The following is a 6479-nucleotide window of genomic DNA, read 5'->3' as shown; positions in this document are numbered from 1 at the left end:
ATATATATATATATATATATATATATATACACAGACACACACACACATACATACATATATACATATATGTATGTATGTGTGTGTGTGAGTATATATATATATACTCAAACAAGCTATATACAGGATAAAGAGGAAATAGTCAAGAAAAGGAAGGCACTAGAATTATAAGGGTATGAGAAAGACTTCCTGTAGAACACAAGATTTTAATTGGGTGTTGAAAGCAGTCAGGGAAGTCAGTAGGCAGAGATGAGGACAGGGAGCATTCTAGGCATAGAGGACAATCACAAGATAATACCTGGAGCCCAAAGATGGAATGCCTTGTTGGGGAACATTGAGGAAGCCAGTGTCACCAGATGGAAAAGTATATGATGGCAAATAAGGTATAAGGAGACTGGAAAGCTAGGAGAGGGTTATGATGGTTTTGAATGCCAAGCAAAGGATTTCATATTTGATTCTGGAAGTGATAGGGAACCACTGGAGTTTATTGAGTAGAGTGGGAGGGTGAAATGGTCAGACCTGAGCTTTGGGAAAATCATTTTGTTGGCTGAGTGGAGGAAGGATTAGAGGCAGGACGGACTTGAGGCAGGCAGCCCTATAAGCAGGCTATTTTAATAGTCTAGGTGTGAGATGATAAGAGCCTATACCAGAGTGACAGAAATGTCAGAAAAGAGAAGGGGGGGTATATTTGAGAGAAGTTGCAAAGGTAAAAGGCCTTGGCACCAGATTGGACATAGTGGGGAGGTTGATAGATGGTGAGGAATGGAGGATGATACCTAGGTTGTGATCCTGAGAGACTGGGAGGATGGTGTTGCCCTCTACAATAATAAGAAGGTAGGACAGAACAGGGTTTGGGGAAAAGATAATGAATTCTGTTTTATTCATGTTGAGTTTAAGATCTTTACTGGATATCCAGTTTAAGATGTATAATAGGCAATTGGAGATGAGGGATTGGAGGTCAGCAGAGAAGTTGGGGCAGAATAGATAGATTCCAGAGTCATCAGCATAGAGTTAGTAATCAAATCCATGGAGCTGATGACCTTCCCAGTGAAATGGTACAGAGGGAGAAAAAAGAGGGTTCAGGACAGAACTCTAATCTAAACCTAACCTCTAACCTAACTCTAACCTCTAACTTAAAGTTAGAGGACATGATCTGGAGAAGGATCTAGCATAGGAAACTGAGAATGAGCAGTCTGAGAGAAAAGAGGAGAACCAAGAGACAGCAGTTCTTAGAAAGAAGAGAATGTAAAGGAGAAAAGGGAGATCAATAGTGTAAAAGGCTCCAGAGAGGTCAAGAAGAATGAAAATTAAGAAAAAGCCATTGAATCTGACAATTAAGAGATCACTGATAACTTTAGAGAGTGCAGTTTCAATGGGATGATAAGGCTGGAAGTTGAATTATAAGGGGTCAAGAAGAGCATGAGAAGAGAGAAAATGGAGGCATATATTGTAGATAGACTTTTTGAAGATATTAGCCACAAAGGCAGAAGAAATATAGGTTAATGGCAGGGTCATCAAATATAGGATAATGGAAAGATCAAGTGAAAATTTTTTTTAGATGGGGAGATAAGCATGTTTGTAAGTAGAAAGGAATGAGCCAATAGAAGGGAGATATAGAGAATAAATGATAAAGTGATAAAATGGGAATGACAGTGGAGGTGATCTGTTGGAGATGTTGGGATGAAATGAGATTTCTTGAACAGACAGAGGAGTTAGCCTTCCTAAGGAGTAAGTCCATCTGCCCATTTTAGACAGGGTGAAGAAGGCGATAGTGGCAAAAGGCATCTGATTGGTAGGATATGAGGAAGAGGGGAGAAGAAGGAGCATATGGTGAATGGCCTCAATTTTTTTTTCTGTAAAATATGAGACAATGTTCTCAGCTGAGAGGGCAATAGGAAAAAAGAGCCATGAGAGGTTTAAGGAACGATGAAAAGATGTAGAAGAGCCATTGTAGAGGCTGAGATAGAGAGTTGGTAGGGGAGTTATAGAAGGATTGCCTAGCAGTGGTGAGAGTCCAGTTGAAGTTGTGTAACATAAATTTGTAGTGGGGCCAATCAGAATGGTTGTATGATTTTCTTCACTTTCATTCAGCAACACATGGATAGAAGCAAAGATGACAAATGGTGAGAGTGATCTACAGCTGAAGCTTGGCAAGGGACTCAGGAGAAGAGGACAGTGCAGAATTGAACTGGTTCAGCAAGGGGTCAAGATGGGGAAAAGTGGTGAGAATGACTAGTGCAGGGGCAATGACCTGGGAAAGAAGTGACGTGTGAAGACATTGAAGGTCATGGTGTAGACAAAGAGTAGGGTTTGACAAGTAGAGGCAGAGGGAAAAGTGGAAAACCAAGAAATGATGGTCATATAAAGAGCTTTCAGAGTTCTTGAATATGGAGGTGGTGCATTTGGAGATGATGGCAAGATCAAGAGTATGACAATCTTTGTATGTGGCTGAGGCAGGGTGAAGGAGGAGATCATGGGAGGTGATCAGACTGAAGAACTGAGTGGTTCCTTCTATAGCATACTTACCAGTCCTATCACTGTCCTGGACACCCTGGATGGACTCCCACTTGTCAATGTCTTTCTTAATGGTTCCCAGAACTAAACATGATATTCCAGTTGTAGCCTTGTTAGGCAAAGAATAGGAGGTTATCCTCTTAAATGACTAAGAAATTAAACTGCTACTCCTTCAGCTTAAGACTGAATTTTGATTCCCATTTGACTCTGTTGATTTCCAATATGATAGAAGTCCTGACAGGGACTCATATTTTATATGTGAAATGCAGTATCTTATTCCTTAGAAGGGGAGGCATGGAATAAAAGAATTTCGTGGATATGAAATAACTCATATAAAGCAATATCTGGATTAGTGTAAATGAAATCCAAGCATAGTTTATGTTTCTTTTAAAACATATGTGAACTAAACATATTTTCCCCCCAAAATACTTTCCAGTTTTCCAAATAGGTCTTATGGAATAGGAAGTCCTTTCCTAAGTAGTTGATATTCTTATCATCTTAGTTCTGCTCTTTTTATACTACACCAGTTCATGTATATCTTTCCATATTTGAATATGAATTCATCATATTTTCCATTTCTTGCTACATAATGCTATGCCTTTACATCCATATACCATAATTTTTTTCACAAGTTAATGGATTTTTAATTATAATTGTATCCAAGTCAAAAGAACAAGTTACATATGCCAATAATTGGAACTAAGGAGAGTTAATATTTCATAGGCATTTTGGTCTGTGATAATTTTCTTCTCTGGCTCCCTAGAATATTTCAGTAGAAACAAACATACCAACTACTTTCATACAGAGGAAAAAAACATCACTCATTTAACAAAATGCACATTGTCCACGTGAAGACAGAAACACCCTAGTCACATACAAGAAACTTGTATACATGGGGCTTAGTGCTTGGCGAACAACATAGTTATTTCTTATTGCATTTCTTGTTCATATATTTTTCATTCAAACACACTCATTCACGGTGGAAAATATTTCGGATGAATGGGTAACACTTGGCTAAGAAAGGTCTGGCAAAAGTCTCTTGTAATTGTACTTCCAATGCCTTTGTGACTTACAACAGGGAGAATCATTCCTCAATAAAACTTTCTTATTTGGAAAAAACAAAACAAAACAAACAAAAAAAAACAGTAATGGAATTCTTTTATGAGGAAATCTTATGAGGATAAACACCCCCCCCCCAAATCACTGTACTCATTCAGTCTCCATTTGTATACTTGCTACAATGCACTAGTAACTCACAGTTTAATCACCATTTTGTGACTACTAAATTAAAACATCATAGCTACCTGTTAAAATGGCACATTTTAATAAACTAAAGTGGCCATTTTAAAAGTCTGGATGGACACTTGGGCAACAAAATTCAGTGATTCAGTCCCCTTCCACTCCTACCCAAAATACCCCCAAACTATTTTAACTTTCACTTGACCAGACAAGTGCTTATGTTGTTTGTATGGCCAAACTTTAAATCTCCTGATCCACATAAGATTCCCGATGAGTAATGAGGTACTGCTATAAGACATACTGGACAAATGCAATTAGTTTTAAGGATAGCACTACTGATTTCTTTGTCCTTGAAATTCTTGTTTAAAACAAAACAATAGGTCAGGGTTTTTCCCAAATGAATCAATAATAGTCCCTGCAAATGTGCATGGTAAGACTTCCATGTAAATTAACATAAAAATATTGGCTAATAAAAATCTGACAGGACAATTTCTCAATTTTATCATTTTATTGGAGAGAGAAGCATGGAAGTCCAAATATGACTGTGAGTTAACCAGCAGATCTTGCAAACAGCAAATGTGAATGACTCTTAATCTTTTCTGCAAATGAAGTAATGTGTCACTTTTTCCCAGGTAATTATGGGTGAAGATGATCATCTCATGAAGATTTTAGAGAACACATACACATACACATATACACACACATACTACAAGTCAGAATATGGTGTGAAAATGCCAATGGTAATCTAAGCTTAAACTATGAAAACAGACGAAAAGCAGACCAGCACGCACATAGTACCGCTCATCCCAAATTGGGGAATGATGTGTATTGGGCTACGTGAGCAAATGAGACAGAGTCATCTGCCCTATTCCATTCCTGCTTTTTTTTTTTTTTTAATATCATCTCAGTTCTACAGAGATGAAAGAACATGAGATTTAAAATGTTTCAACTTAATAACTAATGATTCTAAATGGGGTATGAACTATTGTGGTGCTAGAATTTTGACTCAATATTTGATGAAGATATTTCAAACAGAATGAATTACACTGTAGTTTCAACCTAAGGCACTTGTAGAAGATATCCTTCACATTTCAATCTATACTGTTCAGAATTACAAAGGCCAGTAACAGTGCAAGGCTCCTTGAACTTCTCATCATGTTTATAAAGAAATGCAAGCCCAAAGCATCTTATTCTACCAAGAGTATTTGAACATTCCATGTATATAAATATACATACACACACATATATGTGTATATATATATATATATATATTATAGGTGTACACACACACACACACACACACACAGAGCCCACAGACACATACATACACACAGATACACAGGAGGTTTCAGAAGTAAGTGTGGTGAATAGCAGCTTTAATTGCATTCTTTGTGTTAACACTTGATCACAGAGGTGGGTAAGTCTCTGTGATGGTTCGTCCTGTTCTGTCGAAGCAATGCTTGTGGCAACAGAACCAGTCTGATCCTGTGGGAGCTCTATGTTGAGATCAAGGCCTGCTTCAGCTGCCATTTCTTGAAGGAGCATATCTACTTGTTTTTGTGGAGTTGTTAGTGTTGTGCTGCCCATAGTGTCTTCCATTTGTTGTGTTTGCCTAATGTTTCAAATTGCTGTTCAAATTTGTCCATTGAGGCAGATATCTTCTCAAGAATCCTGCTCCTCAATGTAGCATCCATAGATTTAACTACACCTGCCACTGATTGAGTCGCCCTGCCCATTGTCACAGCTGTCTGAACTCTAGCTGCTATAGCATCTACCCAAGCACTCATTCTCAAGAAATTAATTGCTCAGTTTTTCTTGCAGATTTCATTTTTAGCATGTATTTGTGCAACTTTGAATGGCCTTTTTAATATTGGTCTTTTCAACTTTTTCTTCCTTATCACATTTTTTTTGGCATCCCTATTAAACTCTTTTGTAGCAAACTTAAGGTTAAATAGGTGTTTTTCCATGTTTGATGTGGTCCTGCCATTTCTCCTGAGATGGTGGTGGGTGGCTTTGGGGCATGAGAGCTGTATGAGCTGTAGGCTGAAAGTCACTGGGGCTCTTACACTCCCACTCACATGGAGCCAACTGCCCATATGCCATAATTTCTAAAGCAATTCTGCTACCAATGGGCATGTGTTTTTTTTTTTTTACCACAAAGAGTACCATTATGAATATTTTCATTTTTATTAAATTTTATTTCTGTCTTTGACTTCCTTGAGATACATGTTTTCAGTTTGTTGGGTCATGACCATTTAGGCAATTTTCTTGTAGAACTCCAAATTAAAATACAGAACTCTTGGATTAATTCACAGCTTCAGTAATGTGTGTGTGTGTGTGTGTGTGTGTGTGTGTGTGTGTGTTCATGTTCCTGTCATTTTATAGCTCTTCTAGTGTTAACTAGTTCCATCTTTTGTCATCTTTGCTTTTTTTCCAGGTTATGAGAATTTGTTTAAATTCGCATTTCTCTTAATAGTTGGGATTTGGAACATGTGCATGGCATGTGCATTTACATTCTATAATTCTTTTGAATTCCCTACACACTTTGATCTCTTACCTATTGGGGAAAAACACTTGGTATTGTGTATGTATGTCAATTCCTTGTATATTTTTTATCAGACTTTTATTGGTGATATTTGATGCAAATGCTTTCCCCATTGTACTGTTTCTCATTCAGTTCTGTCTTCACTAATTTTACAAGTATGAAAGCTTTCAATTTTTTTTTGGCA

The 6479-nt window shown here is 37.5% G+C and overlaps 1 pseudogene; it reads right to left on the bottom strand.

The window, feature by feature from the left end:
* The window catches only part of LOC114032699, a 23675-nt pseudogene extending 17958 nt beyond the window's left edge, over positions 1–5717 (bottom strand).
* Between the last annotated feature and the right edge of the window lie 762 nt (positions 5718–6479).

Source organism: Vombatus ursinus, unplaced genomic scaffold, assembly GCF_900497805.2.
Source record: "Vombatus ursinus unplaced genomic scaffold, bare-nosed wombat genome assembly UNPS02005659.1, whole genome shotgun sequence".
NCBI lineage: Eukaryota > Metazoa > Chordata > Mammalia > Diprotodontia > Vombatidae > Vombatus > Vombatus ursinus.
This window is presented reverse-complemented; position numbering and strand designations above follow the sequence as displayed.